At 38.0% G+C, this 19,423-nt stretch overlaps 1 pseudogene; it reads right to left on the minus strand.

Annotated features, from left to right (window-relative positions):
* Positions 1-2,437: 2,437 nt before the first annotated feature.
* Positions 2,438-15,820, minus strand: LOC110790644 (DEAD-box ATP-dependent RNA helicase 6-like; annotated as a pseudogene).
* Positions 15,821-19,423: the final 3,603 nt, after the last annotated feature.

The raw sequence follows: 19,423 nt of genomic DNA on the forward strand, positions 1-19,423 counted from the left end.
TTGTAAAACATTGGGGTTGAACATTTATCATATATGAAATGTATTTTCATATTCCATTTAATCTTGGTTTAGTATTAAATGATGAGTCCCTTCAAATTTGACGAAATATTCAAGATAGACTGTCAGGACCAGTCCTGTGACTAAGAAATGTCTATCAAGTGAACTTGAATGTCAAAGGTTGAAAATGGTCCCTAGTCGGAGTTTTCTATAAAATTGGACGCATAGAAAACGTTAGACGACTAGAATGCAAGATGACTAGTAGTTCTGTTTCTTGAACTATGTGGACATGGCAATGTCATAATCATTTGCATAGATACTTACTTTGGGAAGACTAGTATCGGACAAGACCTATGAAACTTTACTGTAAGAGATGAAAGTCTGTCATAAGTAAATTTCATTAAATTATTAGACACTAAATCCTCAATACCTGAGTGATTTGAGATTACTTGTTTGAGAACTGGTTGCTTTGACGTTGACCAACCGTCGCACCGTAAAAGGAGGCTATAAAGGCAACGCTCAGGTAATCACCTATCAAACGAAGTCTAATCTCAAGATCGCAAGATTGGGATTGTCCTCCCATAAATCGGGATGAGATGCTTAAAAGTTGTACAAGGCCACTCGGAGAGCTAGAAACTGTGAAATGCATGGCCGTGCTCGGATGAATCATAGGCTATGATTATCTGTTTATTTGATCAGTTGAACTCTGAAACCGAGGAACACCTCTGGACATAATAAGGATGACAACTCTTACCTTATGTTCAAGAGCAAGCATCGAGCGACAAAGGAATTAGGAAATGCACACTTGTCCCTAAGGACAAGTGGGAGACTGAAGGAAATAATGCCCTTGGTCCAAGTATGCATTCTATGTTAAGTCTAATAAATGCGGTTCAGTATTAATTAACAAGTTAATAATTCAGTGAGATCAAGTGAGCTGAATGCCTAGCTAGAGGCCGCTTCAGTTCAAGTGGAATTAATGATATTAATCCCCAGCTTACTCTTGACTGAACCCGTAGGGTCACACAAATAGTACGTAAACGGATCAAGTATTTAATGGCATTAAATACTCCATCTATGAATATTCGGAACCGACGGATCTTGGTTTCAGTGGGAGCTAAGATCGTCACAGGCAAGAAATGAATACTCCGGAAACGATGATATTGCCGGAAACGGAAATATGGATCGTATCGGAAAAATAAATATTATCCAAGTCGTAGATGTTGCCGGAAACGGAAACGTATCGGAAAATATTATCGGAAATGGAAATATTGCCAGAATCGGAAATATTGCCGGAAACGGAAATATTGTCAGAATCGGAAATATTACCGGAATCGGAAAATAATTCCGGAAACGGAAATATCAAATATTTGTTCGAAACGGAAATTAATTCCGGAATCGGAAATATTAAATATTGTTCGTATCGGAAATGAATTCCGGAATCGGAAAATTTAATCGGAAGCGCATCGTACGAATAAGCATCGGACGAGGCCTGCCGGACGAGGCCCAGCACGAAGCCAGGCCATCGCCCAGCAAGCCAAGCGCGCCGCACAAACAGCCACGCCAGGCCCAGCGCAAGGCCAGGCCCAGCAGGCTGCGCAGCGCGCACAGCGCGCACAGCACGCGCAGCGCGCAGCGCGCGCGGGCGCTGCGTGAGCTGCTGCTCGCGCGCACGCATGGGGGCCCATCGTGGCTGCCGTGCGTGTGTGTGCAAGTGTTTGTGTTCGTGCACGTTTCCTAAAACATGCAGAGTTCGGTTAATGATTAAATTCCTAATTCTATTTGATAAATTAATTAAATTAGAGTTCTTGTAGGATTCTAGGTTTAATTAATTTGTATCTGAATAGGATTTCGATTCCCTTTCCATACCGCTATAAATATGAGGCTAGGGCTCACAATTTATAACACAAGTTTCAAAGTATTCAAAGTGAGTTTTTGAGAGAAAAATTCAGTCACACATTTGCCTATAAAGTGCCGAAAATAATAGTACCTTAAGGGCGATTCTAGTTGGTCAATCTTAAGGCGGATCCGGACGTGCTGTGGACTATCTACGGAGGGACGACACTTGGAGTCCTAAAGACTTGTTCTTGTTCGGTTCGGGCGCAGCTAGGGAAGGCACGCAACAAAGAGTATGCATCTAATCTATGCTAAATGATTATGTGTAAATAATATGTTTTCCTGGGTTTATGGTTTTTCCGCATGATTTATGAATTGTCATATGTATCATAACCTAACAGTTTCCTTACACAACCGTTCTATATTCTACCCTTTTTTTTAATATTATTTAAAAACAGCCCACGCATTTTTTATTAATATTTTTTATTTAAAAATAGGATATTACGATTTCAGTATGTAAACCAAATCTAAAACGATAAAATAAAAATGATATCGACACGATCTTTCCAAAAATCATTTCATTCAATAATAAAATAATATCGTTCATTCAATAACAAAATCCTATTATTCATTGATAAAATAAAAAAAATCACTGTAAAAAAAATCCAATATCACTGTGAAAAAAAAAAAAAAAAACTCAACAGCAACAGCAAGAACTCAACAGCAACAGCACGAGCAGGAACAGACTGCAGCAACAGCAGCGTCTGCAGCAGGAACAGACTGCAGCAACATCAGCGTCTGCAGCAGGAACAGCAACAACCATCTCCTTTGATGAGCTAGCTTAAGTCACACTAGATCATCGTCATCATCATCTTCATCTTCACCGTTATTTGGTTGGGGATATTCGGTAACATATGAAATCTACCTCTCCCTTAGCTCGTCAATCGTAGTTTGAGAATACGTGGGAGTTTTGGCAAAATACTACAAGACAAGTTAAAATATAAGAGTAAGAAATGAACATGATAGCAAGCAGAAATAGTATTTAATTAACAAAGAACATGAAGCAGCAAGCAACAGAACCAGTAAGTGATGAGACTTGTTCTATCTGCTTTCAAGTGTCCTTCTCATATCCTTGATAAACTACGGTCAATTATAGCGAGGTTCTGGTGGCTTGGAGCAAAATAAGAGAATGGGATTCACTGGAGAACTTGGGAAGTATTTACGAGATCTAAAAGTGAGGGAGGTCTAGGCATCAAAGACCCAAAAAAGTTCAACAAAGCTCTCCTTGCCAAACAAGGATGGAGGATATTGAATGACACGGACTCTCTTTTTTCGAAAGTTTTCTCTTCAAAATACAAACTACAATGGGACACTCTGTTCACCAAAAACTGGGAGAAGAAGGGACAAAGTACTTGGGGATGGAGAGGAATTAAGTGGGGATTACAGCTCATTAAGGAAGGAAGTCACTGGATAATAGGGGATGGTTGCACTGCTACTTGCAATAAGCCCTGGGTTTTAGGAAAGAGACCTGACTGGATCACCAGCAACCAATCTCAAGAAAGAACAATAATGAATGGGACATGGCCACTGTGTCTAATACGTTCACTGCAAATACCACTGTTAAAATCCTCAGTATCCAGCCTATGAATCAAGGTATAAAGGACGTGATAACGTGGAGCAAGGAAAGAAACGGGCAGTACTCAGTAAGAAGTGTTTGGAAGATTTGGGCGGAGAACTGAGAACCAAAACACCATCCCTATAGCAAACTGGATATGGAATTGGCTTCGGATGCTTAGGAAAAACCAAGAGAGAGACGATAACGAAACTACCTACTTTATAGCTACTCTTTGGGCAATATGGTGTATGAGAAATGATATCACCGTCAACAACAAAAATTGGAATGCGAAAACCATCCTGGAACAAATTGAGAGAGACTACAGGTCGGAGATGAAAAGTGTTGAGAAAGATATGACTACCAGGGCCAGGAACTCAGAGGATGATCCAACAGAACCACCAGGCTTTGAAAGGTTTAGGGACATTGATGAACCACCAGGTTTTGAGAGAAGGAAGCAAGCTCATACCAGGTTTAGGGACATTGGTACGTGTCGATGCAGAAAAACGATGTCAAAAAACTGAATGTATGTTAAAATTATCCTTTCTTCTGAAGACTTCTAGTGTGCCCTTCGACTAGGAGAACGAATCTCGAAATCACTAAGCTATATTACAGTCTCATCATGATACTCATCATTCCCATAAAAACCAATAGAGAAAGTCGAGCAAGAGGCCACAATTCGGGATTTAGACACTAGCAGAACATACAACGCAAGCAACACACATAGTGGAGCTGGAGAGGTTTATTAGGGCTTGTGATGAGAAAGATATTGCATATAAGGTCCATAGTAACTGGTTAGGCTTTAGAAGGAAATTAATTGGTTGTAAATAAGGTAACTGGAAAGGTTTATTATTGCAATAGCCAAGAAGAAAAACTAGGAATAACATATCTTATACACCAGAATTTGATTGACGTTAGAATAGCAACTGTGTGGCATATATACAGTCATTAAGATCACATACCTCAATTTTTTCCACTTAATGAAAGACTAGCTGGTGGAGACCGAGTTCAGACAAATTTGCATCAGGAGTTGCAGGTTTAATATACGAAGCCTTATCAAAAAGTGCATATATAGCATAGGGAATCAGGGATAGTATGATGGTAATCCCACAACCACCCTTCTCGAATGCCACTGGGGTTTTCTCTGGTTCAAATTCCCAACAGTGTAACTATGAAAATATCAAATGCATAGGGCGTTTCCCTGGGTATATATGATATTCAGATGTAACATACTGAGTACTTAAATGTCATAAAGAAATGTTCGTACAATTCAAGGGAACTGTTGACTTTTAGCACAAGTTATACTCAAAGGAACAAGAGAAGAATGTCAACAGATTAAAGGTAACAACCAGCAAGGTTGAGTCAAGGTCAACGGCCAAAGAAGGTAAATTTGACCCTTAAGCCATAAAAAGGTATGTTTCCAACATATATATGAACAAATAAAAGAGCATGCTACGTCTCTTTTAATATACGTCCACTGCTGATTAGCTTGTGTTAATGCATGTCTTACTGCTGTGTTTCACTGCTGAACTTTTTGATACAGGGAATCAGGAAATTAATTTATCACTCTAGAGATTTAAGAACTGTTAAAATATAGAACTTGTTAACCACCTAAGAAAGGCTTCAAACAGCCAGAAGGCCCAAACCATTAAACGACAATCCCTACCCTAGGTCTTGAATCAGGCAAAGAGGAACAAAGTTGAGCTGCCTCAATAAGTCCGTTTGACTTGATAAAATCACACTACCAAATCACAGTAGTATGACAACCAATTAAATGTATTATTAATGCAGCCAAGAAGTAAAAATGAAGACTAACAAAAGAACTTAAGGATTTGAAGCACAATTAGATTTTGGAAAAAGATTATAAAAGAAGACCAGGGTTAAAAGATCAAAACCACTAACACATGACCAGTGGAGCAGAGGATATGCAAAACGAGGAACTCCAAAGGTCATCCAACAAGTACACCAAATGTCAAGCTTGCTTATAAAAGAAGGATCACATGATATTATTACCTGTGCAAACAAGATTCCTGCAGGCACCATTGCGGAAATCATGAAATACTCTGTTTCGATGGTCCTGGAGCATCTTCGAATGGATGTAAAAGCAAGAATAACCAAGCTTTGTAATTTTCTTGGCTAACAATTCCACTCGATTCACAGAATTGCAAAAAATAATGGATTTGTTTATTTGCAGCTGGAAAACCAACCCCATAACAATGTCAGAAAGCCATCAGATATATGCAAAAACGGTGAAAACATACAACACAAAAGATGACTGCAAACCTACCTTTGTGAAAAGTGTGTTCAGGCAGTGGAGCTTCTGTCTTTCTTCAACAAAAGAATTAAACTACTTAATACCTTCGAGAGTAAGTTCATCCACAAGGTTGATGACGTAAGGCTTTTGCAAATATCTATCTTCGAAATCTTTGACAGTTACAGGAAAAGTAGTTGAAAACATCAATATCTGCCTGTTTCCAGGAAGAAAACTAATCAACTGCTCCAAAGAAGGTTTGAATTCGGGGGACAAAAGTTTGTCAGCCTGAAGATAAAAGAGGTATTGAGCATCAGATACATCCACACTAATCAAAATAGCCACAGCTTTTGACACTCAACTTCAAAGAGCTTTTAAGTGAAGTTGTTTAAGATCAATCAGGAGCAATGTAGTTATTAAAGCAATTTGTAAAAGAGAGGGGGGGAGAGTGAGGGGGAGAGAGAGAGAGAAACGGAAATTAAAATATATTGAATTATTCTTTTCAAGAAAATATGTAGTAAATTTTATTTTTATGGAAGAAAATATAACCTGTAGCTGCGAGATGAAACACTTATATAGCGGCACTCCCTTTTTTCAGGGGACAGAAAGCCAGAGACCAACTCTAACCTTTCCATGAAGGATAAGAAAACTTTAATACTTCGTCTGTTTTTTTTATAACCGCAACGCATCCCTTTTGGTACACATTTTAAGGAAGAGATTAGAGAAGGTAAACAGACAAAGTAGTTAAAGAAAATTAAACACCGGTAACCCAACCCTTTCCTCTTACCGGTGTGTGTTTAATTTACTTTAATTAATTTTCTAAGGGATCAAGTCGCGATTATTTTTTCTTAAAAACAGCAAAAGATATACAAAAAAGAAAGAGATGACCAAAATTTCCAACCCTCACCTTTTACCAGACAACTACTACTCTCCCCACCCCCTCTTCCCTGGCATTTCTCAGACTAAAGAAAAGACAGATCACAGATGACAAAGAAAATAATAGAGAGAGAAAGCTTCCAGGCATAACCTTCTAGCAGACAACTCAAATTAAATTGATGCTAGAAGAGATTTTCTGTGGAAAGCCCTGTCAGAGCTACTGATCGAGAGAAAACAGAATAGCAGAGATAGACAGAGTAAGCAAGAGGACAAGGATAACGGCTTCACGAGCCTGAGGAATTTCTCAGGTGGGTAAAACTACTAATTAAGAGGGGGTTTTGTTATGATGTGTCTGAAAAATGGGGGGAAAAGTGCACGATCTGCACGTCTGTCTCAAAGAATCCCCAAACCTCATTGACATTCCAAGACCTAAAAACAAATTATATGCCACCCTGGCATTTTTATAAAGTATTGAACACGTTTAGAGTTTATTGTCTAATAAAAATTCTGGAAACATCAGTGGAAATGCCAATTTCCACAACATTTCTGCGCTTCATAGACTATAAACTTTACTAAGTATTAGCATGTTATGGTTAAGATAAATTTCTATAGAAGTAAGATGACGAGAAAGCGACTTCAGGATGATGACAAGTTAGGGGCAGCCGGACAGGGCACGCATTCAGCAAGGAAGCCAATAGTCAGGAGCTTGTCAAACTAGATAAATTTCACACAAAAGGAAAGAACTTGTAGAATAGAAGAAGTGGGACTGTGGGAGAATTCAGATCAAGCTGCATGTACCTCGTCCATAACAAGCATGGAGCAGTCCTTCAGAACACATATACCCCTTTTTTGCAAGATCTAGTATTCTTTCTGGTGTGCCGACTAGCAAATGCACTAGTTGGTACAAACGCATTATATCATCCTTCAAACTAGTCCCTCCTGTCGTTACCATGACCTAGACCTTTAAATGCTTGTCAAGTTCTTTACATACTTGTGATGTTTGAAGGTCTAACTCTCTAGTAGGAACAAGTATGCTGAAGTGAACAACTAGGACACCAATCGAGCTACTAGACAAGCTATTATAAATAGATTGTGAAGCTGAGGCAGTGGTGCTTAAATTGCTTGAATAACTAACGTATCAGATAATCACCTTAAATTACATTGTTGTCTTGGTCAATTTTTTCCAGCACAGGGACGCAAAATGCAGCTGTTTTACTAGTTCCATTTTTAGCTCTTGCAAGAATTTCACTTCCTGTTAAAGCAATTGGTATACTTTCCTCCTGGATTGGAGAAGGACGTTCAAATCCCTTCTCATATATTCCCATAACACTAGTAGAAAAAACCCTTATTGCAGCGGGCTTTTAGACCCCTGTTGCAGCGTACATCGTATGCTGCAACTGGGGGCCTGCAACAAGTCTAGACTTGTTGCAGCGTACAATGTTCGCTGCAAAAAGTACTTTTTGCAGCGTACATATACATGTACGCTGCAACAAGTATTAAAAATTTGGCCAAAATCTTGACTTGTTCCAGCGTACAAATTCATGTACGCTGCAAAAGACCCCACCTGTTGTAAGGTACATCTATTTGTACGCTGCAACAAGTCTGAAATTTTGCCAAATTTTACACCCTTGTTGCAGCGTACACATATATATGTACGCTGCAACAAAGCACTTTTGGCGGGAAAATTTTAGTTTTGTTTAGGGATACCTAGAGTGCCTTGCACCAAATATAGAAACCTGTCACAAACAATGATAGAATATCGCAACCTGTACAACAAATATAAAAAACAATAACTGTTGTTTTGTATATATTCCAAAATCAAAGTGCACGTACCACATACATTTAAATATATATACGTTCCAATTTCAACGTACGCATACATTTTAATATAAAAGATTGTTCTATGACATCTAAACCAACTCGATCAAGCGCGCTCAGACAAATTAAATAATAAATACTTCCTAGCTGGTAAAAAACTTAGCCCATTGCTCACGAACCACATCAATTTCCTCACTAGCATAAGGCGCATTCCTCGGAGTATAGACCTTCACAAAAGCAGAAATTTCAATTAAACAAAAGATTAAATTAAATGCAAATTAAATAATGTCCTATAACGACCCAATAAGCCTTAAATATGCATAAATAGATTGGAATGCGTTTTGAAAACTTAAAACTAAGCATATGAATCGTGTAATGAATTTGAAATGAGTTCTTAGGTTCGTTAGTTCAAAGTTGGGAGCGAGAATATCATTTTAGCCTTAAATGTGCGTAAATAGATTGGAATGAGACTTGGAAACTTAAAACTAAGCATATTAATCATGTAATTGGTTTAAAATGAGTGTTTAGGTTCTTTAGTTCATAGTTCGGAGTGAAAATGCCTCATTTTAGCCTAAATATGACCTATAACGGACAAACTAATCATATGAATCATGTAATAAGTTTGAAATGAGTTCTTAAGTTCGTTAGTTCAAAGTTGTGAACGAAAATGTCATTTTAGCCTAAATATGAACTATACCGGCCAAATAAGTCTCAAATGTGCATAAATAGATTGGATTGAGTCTTGAAAAGTTCAAAATAATCTTATGAATCATGTAGTAAGTTTGAAATGAGTTTTTAGGTTCGTTAGTTTAAAGTTGGGAGCGAAAATGTCATTTTAGCCTAAATATGACCTATAATGGCCAAACAAGTCTCAAATGTGCATAAATAGATTGGAAAGAGTCTTGGAAACTTAAAATAAGCATATTAATCATGTAAAGGGTTTAAAATGAGTCTTTAGGTTCTTTATTTCAAAGTTAGGAGCGAAAATGTCTCATTTTAGCCTAAATAAGACCTATAACGACAAAACAAGTCTCAAATGTGCATAAACAGATCGAATTGAGTCTTGGAAAGTTAAAAATAATCATATGAATCATATAATAAGTTTGAAATGAGTTCTTAAGTTCGTTAGTTCAAAGTTGGGAGCGAAAATGTCATTTTAGCCTAAATATGACCTATAAAGATCCAATGATCCTTAAATGTGCATAGATAGATTGGAAGGAGTATTGAAAACTTAAAACTAATCATATTAATCATGTAATAAGTTTGAAATGAGTCCTTAGGTTATTTAGTTCAAAATTAGGAGCGAAAATGTCTCATTTTAGCCTAAATATGACCTATAACGACCAAACAACTCTCAAATGTGCATAAATATATTGGATTGAGTCTTGGAACCTTAAAACTTATCATATGAATCATGTAATAAGTTTGAAATGAGTTCTAAAGTTCGTTAGTTAAAAGTTGTGAGCGAAAATGTCATTTTAGCCTAAATATGACCAATAACGGCCAAACAAGTCTCAAATGTGCATAAATAGACTGGATTGAGTCTTGAAAAGTTAAAAATAATCATATGAATCATGTAGTAAGTTTGAAATGAGCTTTTAGGTTCGTTAGTTCAAAGTTGTGAGCGAAAATGTCATTTTAGCCTAAATATGACCTATAATGGCCAAACAAGTCTCAAATGTGCATAAATAGATTGGATTGAGTCTTGAAAAGTTAAAACTAATAATATGAATCATGTAGTAAGTTTGAAATGAGTTCTTAAGTTCGTTAGTTCAAAGTTGGGAGCGGAAATGTCATTTTAGCCTAAATATGACCTATAACGATCCAATGATCCTTAAATGTGCATAAATAGATTGGAACGAGTATTGAAAACTTAAAACTAAGCATATTATTCATGTAATAAGTTTGAAATGAGTCCCTGGGTTATTTAGGTTAAAATTGGAACGAAAGTCCTTAGGTTCTTAGGTGGCCTGAAGTATAAGATTAATTAGCTCATATGTTTCAGTTATGTACTTCACTTTAATAGCTACATATTGTTTTTCACTTTTTTGTTCTTCTATAAATAGCGCTTATGAGAAGTACGGACAAAGTGAAAAGGAATACAATGCTTATAATTGCCTTAAATGTGCCTTAAATAGATTGGAATGAAGAGTTTCCCATCTTTCTGAGCATTAAATGATTCTATTCTGATTTATGCATATCACCTTGTCTACAATGCACTGATATTTCTGGTGTCAACACAAGTTTTCTTAAATTATACCTCTTGAACTAAGGTGGGCATATAGATTGTTTACCAGTTGTTGGGATGTGTGTAGTAAAAGCATAGTGGGATAGACATGGATGTATTAAGATAGAGTGTCGACTCACAATAAGATGGAGAGCAAAGGACACGGGAACCAAACTTTGAATTCTGCAATCGACCAGAATTATGCATGCAAAAGTAGAAATAAAAAACAGATCTACTAACCAAGTGGAAGATGAATCAAAGTTGGGGAAAGGATACGTCCAAAACAGCACGAACGACTACATAAGAGACATTACATCAGTAAGTAAAAGGTTAGAAATAAGTAAGTTGCTTGAAATCTGTGTTGGCTAATTACATGTTTAGCTTGGCTAGGAACCTAAGGCTGCTATCAAGTGCAATCATGACTAGCTTGTGCTTGTATGAGCTAGCTTAGAACCTGTAAAATAAGCTTCTTTGGTGGCACTACAGAGTACAGAAGATAAAGTGCGAAAAATATTAGCAAGGTCTCAAACACGACAGTGGCAAATAGAATATGGACAATATATATAACCTGCAATGCAATATGTTGTTGGGCATGCATATATACACTCTCTTGCCCTGGCTTTGGTTGTTAAGTACCCTGGTTAGCACGCCGAACAGTAAGGGGTTTTATCACCCATCTTGATTCCACTTAATGCTTGACAAACAATATCTGTAACAGACATACCACTATTTATTTGTTTTTATCATGGAGTTTGTAATACAAGAGGTGAAGCAAATCATTGACAAATTCAAGTATTAACTTTCTGGTAGGGAAATTCTACATTGAACAAATTAATTGAGGGATATATATGATTAGAGTACCTCGATCGTCTACCAAACTAGGGTGCACCACTGCTATTTACCAAGAATAACATCCTTAAGGGTTAAAAAGGCTCCAATTATGGACTTTGAAGCTGGAAACAGAAAGCTTGAAGACCTCAGCCATTGGCATATGTCCAGAATGTTCAGCGGACACTACTACTCCAGCACCAACAGTACCAGCACTCTCACTCAATGGACTAAAATCAGAAGATGGAAATATTTTATTAGTTGCAGAAAAAACCCAGACAGTAAATGAAGATATTATTATTGTCTTAATTTATGGCAGAGGGCAGCAAAACAGGCAACAACTACTTTACATCCGCTAGATACTATTTTTGTACTATCACGTTTTTCTCCCTAAAACCCAGTATATATGAAGCTCCATCCAATATCCAATCAACAGAAAGCATAATACATAATTTTCAGACGAGAATACATTATCATATGCAGCCAAATAAAACGTTTTTCAATACTGCAGTCTTCTAAGCAGGTGCAGAAGAAGAATAAAAAATTAACTTAGGGGAACTTTTGTGGTTACTTTTGAGTTTCATATCTCATCCTAGATGGGTAACAATGTTTGAAGTATTGTCAGTATATAAAGATAAGCAGCAAATATGAATATCATACGAAGGCATATGTAATTATGGTGACCAACTCAATTTGAACTTGGGAATATTTACTTGGATGCGGCTGAAAGAGGAGATTAAGGTACTTCCCTAAAATATAGTGTGAGAAATATAGTGGTCTATAAGTCTCTAAGAAGTAGGTTAACATAGAGGGCACTTCAATCAAAAGTTGCAATTTAAAACTAAGCACATTAATCATGTAAAAGATTTAAAATGAGTCCTTAGGTTCTTTTGTTCAAAGTTGGGAGCAAAAATGTCATTTTAGCCTAAATATGTCCTATAACGATCAAACAAGCTTTAAATATGTATAAGTAGATTATAATAAGTCTTAGAAACTTAAAACTAAGCATATTAATCATATAATAAGTTTAAAATGAGTCCTTAGGTTCTTTAGTTAACGTTGGGAACGAAAATGTCATTTTAGCCTAAATATGACCTATAAAGACACAATGAGCCTTAAATGTGAATAAATGGATTGGAATGAGTCCTAGAAAGTTAAAACTAAGCATATAAAACATTTAGTAAGTTTAGAATGAGTGCTTAGGTTCTTTAGTTCATAGTTGGGAGCGAAAATGTCGTTTTGTACGACTTCGAATTGCAACTTAATAGCAATTTCAAAATGCAGATAATAGGAATCAATAAAGATTTTATTTTAGTAATTGTTGTTCATGTTCTCAGGCTTAAAATCTAACCTAGTTTATACTTTCTACGTAGTGTTTATACAACCATAAGCAATTAAACTAACCTTCTTTAGAGTGTAGAAGAAATAATGGAATCCATCACCAAAGGTACTCCATTTCATAGACCATGTAAAATTAGGAGCTTCAAATAACGGACGCCTGAAGTGTGGCTGCAACATATAACAGAAAGTTAAGGACCAGTAAAGAGAAGAAACGGCAAACCTTTTAAACTTATGCACTAGCTCAGAAAACAAAATTTCGAATGCATTTACCTGCCCAAAAGAAATTGATATGTAGATACCATCTGGCTTCAAGACCCGATGATGCCTTGAAGCATTGTCGTTACCTTGCTTACAGTTTCAGGTTTTGGGTTCCACGGATCACCACTGTCCACGAACAATACATCCTTGAATCACAAGTTTATTCAAACTTAGCAGATTAAAAGCCAAATTGCACTTTCGAAAGAAAAAAATGAAGTCCAGACTAGAAATGGTGTTCTTACCATTGTTCCTTTCTCAATAACCACATCAAAAGAATCATCCGCGAAACGCAAGTCTAGCATGTCAGCAACCATGGCTTTAATTTCTGACATTGAAGGAACCACCATTCACCAATCATCCTAAAATAAGAAACAGGGCAAGAAAGAGGGATAATCAGTATGACTAAATCGAAATTGATTCATGATTCAACCAGACATCAGTCTATTAAGTTAAAGCCTGCATACCATAAAGCCAGACCAGGTAATCCATTGCTTAATTCATTAATTTCCCAACTGACCACTAAACTGATACTTTGGTTAACTTGCCAACTCCAATTAACTAAATCAAACCAACCTACAATCGCAGTGCACAAGGCTCTCGATTCTTCAATTTATATTTACAAAGTATAAAACATAATTGCACAAAATAATTCAAATACAATTTAATTAGTAATTTTAATTGAAAATACAAAAATAAAAAACAGACCTAGCAAGCTCCGTCAACCACCACCGCGGGCTGTCGTCCGTCACTCCGCTGCTGCTGTGGAGTGGTTCCGAGTAGTGCTTTGCCGCCGATACGAAACGCCCGAACTCCCAAATCCCGAAATTCTTCACAAACCCTAATTTCTTAAACTTAATTACAAATCAAAATCCCGGCAAGAGAAGGGAATGGTGCCGTCGTGCTAGGTTTGCTTGTGAAATCCCGGCAACCTAGGTCTCCGTGGTTGAATTACGGCAAGTTAGGTCTGCTTGCGAAATATTTTTCTACCGCACCAGATAAGAGGAGTAGAGGAGAGTGACTGAGAAGCAGAGGAGAGAGAAAAAACCCAAAGTTGAACAAAGTAGAGAGGAAGATGAACAATGTAGATGGGAAGGTGAACAAAGCTGAGAGGAAGATCGAAGAAGAAGAAGAAGGGTGGTGTTTCCGGTAGAGCTGAGGTGAGGGAAGAATGGAAGAATTGAAAATTTTGAAAATGAAAAATAAAATTAAGTCCCTTGAACGCGAGTAAATTTTAGAGACTGTTACAGGGAACAAATTAATTTTAGACTGACCTGTCGCAGCGAACAAAGAGATGTACGCTGCAACAGGATAGAGGCTATTGCAGCGAACAAATAAAAGCCCCCTGCAAAATTTTTTATTGCAGGGAACAATTAAATTGTACGCTGCAACAACCCTTTAAAGGGTTTGACCCGCGTTGACCGGCTGGTTGTTGAAGCGTATTAATACATGTACGCTGCAACAAGGGGGCTGCAACAGGGGTTTTTTCTACTAGTGTAAGTAGTTCACGCTTCAAGAAATAATCCTCAAATTCATTTCCTTTTGTAGCAGTGACATCCTAATACAGGATGAAGAGTAGATCAGTATAGAATCATTAGACAAATAGCATGTTAATGAGATTTCTGAAAATAAAACTACAAACTTCAGTCAGGATCAAGAAAGCTTCAATAAAAATTGAAATTCATGATTTTGTTTTCATTCTAATTGGACTTTTGATTATTCTCACAACATTAAGTAAATATACACGAAACAGATACACCAGTCTTTAATCTCTTGACTGTCCCACAAATCCATGGGTAAACAAAGCAGCCGAACGAAGACTAACATTTTGACAACATACACCATATATCATATATATTCTCACAACATTAAGTAAATATACACGAAACAGATATGTTATGTGTGCCTCGAATCTTCCTTGAAGGATGTTAGGGTGTTATAGTGGAAGGTCTGACTTCAAATGGACATATCTCATGGTCTACTCATTAGATTGAGTTGATTCAAGTTGGAGGTGAAAGCTTGGCTCAATATCTTTCCAACGCTAGGTCATAAGCTCATTTTGGATGAGAAATGAGGGAGTTATGACTGTTTTACGAGAAGCTGTCATGCAGCAGGGGAAGTTCGGCCGAACCTGCTGGAGGTTCGGCCGAACCTGTTGGAAGTTCGGACGAACTATTAGGTGGTTCGGCCGAACCTGAAGTCAATAGCTGTGATTTTGGAGGTTCGCCCTAACTTTGGGTAAGTTCGGCCGAACCTACTGGAAGTTCGGCCGAACTCTTAGAATGTTCGGCCGAACCTGAAGAGAATCAGGAACTATGTTTTTGGAGGTTCGTCCGAACTTTTTGGTAAGTTCGGCCGAACCTGACCTTGGTTCGGCCAAACTCTTTGAAGGTTCGACCAAACTCTGCGGGTAATCTGTTTTCTTCTCCGCACGGTACAATCGACGTGGCCTTTTCTTGTCCCTTAGATTGGTTTGATGTCTAACACTATAAATACCAAATGTAATGAGATTTTCAGAATTAAGAGAGAGAAACACAAGTGAGGTTGAAACCCTAGATCTAAGAATTCTCTCTTCTTCACCTTTGAGAATTCCTCTTTGTAATCCTTTCTCCATTGAAGAGTAATACAAGCTCCAAACCCTCCCCCATGGTGGATGTAGCTCATTGAAGAGTGAACCACCTTAAATATTTGTGTGTGTTTTAATTTCTTTAATTATTTCTTCTCATTATTCAAACATCAAATTGTCATACAAATCAACATTCAAGCCTAAAAGGTCCTTCATTTATAACAATTGGTATCAAGAGCTAAGGTTGTGTTTGGGTTGTTTGTTTGATTTCTTGGGAGTATTGAATACTCATGTCAACAATGAAGTTGGATATTGAGAAGTTTGATAGGTCAATTAACTTTGGCCTTTGGCAATTGAAAATGAAAGCTATTTGATACAAAATGGTGTGCACAAGGCTCTTGAAGGGAAGGATAAGAAACCCACTACCATTACGGAAGAGAAGTGGGAGGAGATCGATTTGAAGGCTTTGTCGGCTATACAACTTTGCCTCTCGAATGAAGTATTGAGGGAAGTTGTCAAGGAGGAAACCGCCAATGATCTATGGTCGAAGTTGAAGGCTCTTTATATGGCTAAAAGTGTCACCAACCGTCTACTACTCAAGAGTAGACTCTATGATCTTCGGCTTGAGGAAGGTAATTCTCTTAAGTCTCATTTAGATGAGTTCTTTTCGATTGTTATGGATCTTCAAAATATTGATGTTGTTTTAGATGATGAGGATCTTGCAATTTACTTGTTATGTTCATTACCACCATCCTATAAACATTTTCGTGAAACTATGATGTTAGAGATGCTTTGACCCAAAGGGACTTAATTGATAATCAATTAATTTCTAAATCATCAAATAATTCCAATGATGGCTTGTTTGTGAGGGGTAGAAATCATGAGAAGACTTCTATTAGTAGTGGTGGTAATGGGGGGAAGAATAGGGGTCGGTCCAAGTCAAAGAAACCGAATCCTAACCCTAACAAGTCTTGCAATTATTGTCACATTAAAGGCCACATTAAGTCGGAATGTTGGAAGTGGCAAAAGAAACAATCGGGAGGTGATGGTAAGTCCGGAAAGGGCAAAGAACCTCATGCTACCGCCGAGGCTAGCTATGTTGATACCGATAGTGATAGTGGTGCATTGGTTGCCACTCATGAAAGAATCAAGGGTAAGGATGAATGGATTTTGGATTCGGGTTGCTCGTTTCATATGACCCCCAACAAGGATCTCTTTAGCTCCTATGAGGAGTATAATGGAGGTAATGTCACCATGGGAAACAATGCAACGAGCAAGGTGATTGGAATTGGGACGGTAGCCATCAAAATGTTTGATGGTATTGTGAGAACCTTAACTAAAGTTCATCATGTTCCGGAGCTAAAGAATAATTTGATCTCTCTTGGCACTCTTGACACTAACGGTTGTAAGTGCATAGCGGAAGGTGGAGTAATGAAGGTTGTGAAAGGTGCTCTTGTGTTGATGAAGGGTGCCAAAGTGGGTAGCTTATACTCATTGCAAGGATCCACCATGGTAGGCTCGGCAAATGTTTCCACGGGTACTATGAGTGATAGTGAAACCAAGTTATGGCATTTGAGACTTGGCCATATGGGGGAGCATCGTATGTCGGAGCTTAGCAAGCAAGGTTTTTTTGGAAGCTTGAAGCTTGGAAGCCTTGGCTTTTATGAGCATTGTGTGTTTGGTAAACACAAGAGGGTTAGCTTCAAACCCGCCGTACACAACACCAAAGGGATACTTGAATACATCCATTCGGATTTGTGGGGTCCCTCTAGAGTTCCTTCGATTGGTGGTTGTAATTATTTGCTCACTATAATCGATGACTTCTCTAGGAAGGTTTGGGTGTTCTTTATAGAGCATAAAGATGATGTCTTTGATGTGTTCCATGATTGGAAGACCATGATTGAAAAGAAGACCGAGAAAAAGATCAAAACCTTAAGGACCGATAATGGTCTAGAGTTTGTAGAGAAGAAGTTCTTGAATTATTGTCTCAAGCATGGCATTGTGCGACATCGAACTTGTGCGGGTAGACCTCAACAAAATGGGGTTGCGGAGCGAATGAATAGAACTCTCTTAGAGAGGGCTATGTGAGGGGGTCGAAAAAGCACGAGGCTAATGCGTGACCTCGTCCCTCGTGGGTGTGACGATTCTTTTATTCAATCAAGTGTAATTGAATTTCCTGTGAGTATACACCCAATTGACTAGTAATATAGGAGTTGCCATTCAGTTTTTAACAACAATGAGAAAAACTGAAAAAACCCGGTTATCGTGACATAAAGGGAGTGCAATTATGTATGACCACGACGGCCGTAGGTTCCCTTGTGATCCCTGGTGTGGGGATCTCTCAACATACACCCGCAAGGTAGAGATTGAGGGTTCGGGGGACTGTAACTACCGAGAGGAGTACTTCGCTCGTCGATAACTCCAGAGGCAGGATATCCTTACTAGCTCAGCATAAATAATTGAAGGGACATGCGTTAACTATTAAACTAATCTGAGTTGATTTTAGCAATATGCAACATATAATACTAGATCGATCGTGATTATCTGATTTAAATAGCATTAAGGGACCTAGCATGATAATCCAATTTCCCAAAAATATTATATTTGTTAGGCGTGATAGAACAATCAGATTTAGCTAGTTTAACAGTTCATAAAAAGGGCGAGGAAAGCAATTAAATCATCGAAAAGGGACACATTACGACGCACTCTTGAGAGGTGCGTCACGGTTCTCAAAAAACTAACCACTTTGACTTTGCTATTTCTCCTTTTTATTTAAAGAATCTCAATTATGGGACAGGATACGTTCTGTTCGATTTATGGATCGATTGCGACAGAACGCGTGAATAATTTCGCAGCGTGAGGCTTAGGCTAAGGGTTAGAGTCAATACTCAGAATATGAATTGTGTGTTGTGTCCCTTTCACGTCGAATTTGGGGCTGTATTTATAGGGAAGAGTTCGTGGAAAGATAGAATTGCAGAGTTCTAATCCACAAAGAATTAGGAAAAAACACGTACCCAAGTATTTTAAGCGCCCAGGCCTGGGAGCCGAAGATTTCGGCGCCCAGAGGCAGGCGTTGAAAATAGGGTCTGGGCTGTTTTCTTAGTCAGATTCGGATTCCTGAAATCCGTAGCGTTTGAGACGTAATCGAGTCTTTTAGTGCGTATTAACCTTGTGACGGGATGCGTCTGGGCCCGTTACGAACTCTAGGCTCGTTAGGATTTCAATTAATACGTAACTCTTATTTCCGAATCATATTAGGAATAGGATTCTCGCAGTTTTCTATCTCATTTAGGATTTATGTTGGAGTGCAACACCTAATTCTGACAGGTTTCTATCTTTTATGACTTGCCACTTTTAGAAGCTACCCTTTACGGCAGTTTACTATTTTTAGCAGGTTTCCATAAATAGCAGTTTCCTATAAATATCAGGTTTCGGGTGAAATGAAAAGGGGAATTGAGATTCGTTATTTTATAGGAGATGCGTTGTCCAGTGGAGATTTACGCTTTCATCATCGAACCTTTCCCTTTCGGGAATAGGGACACAATTAGGTGTCTACAGTTAGCCCCCACTTTGACTGAGTCTCGGGATGAGACGATGGTCAAAGTATTAGACGGAGTGCGTCACACAAGCCATGGTGTATGTGACCTGTTTTGCGAGGGTCTCACGAGCCCCCGAGTGATAACATTTGACTTAAGGGTCATCACTTGAAATGTCGACATATCCTTCACGTGTCATTGGGATTTGTCAACGGATAGTATAGAATACTCCCTCACTTTGTCATTGGAAGTATCTAAAGAGGCGTAGAAACTCCCTCACTTT

The sequence above is a fragment of the Spinacia oleracea genome, chromosome 4 (genome assembly GCF_020520425.1).
Source record: "Spinacia oleracea cultivar Varoflay chromosome 4, BTI_SOV_V1, whole genome shotgun sequence".
Taxonomy (NCBI): Eukaryota; Viridiplantae; Streptophyta; class Magnoliopsida; order Caryophyllales; family Amaranthaceae; genus Spinacia; species Spinacia oleracea.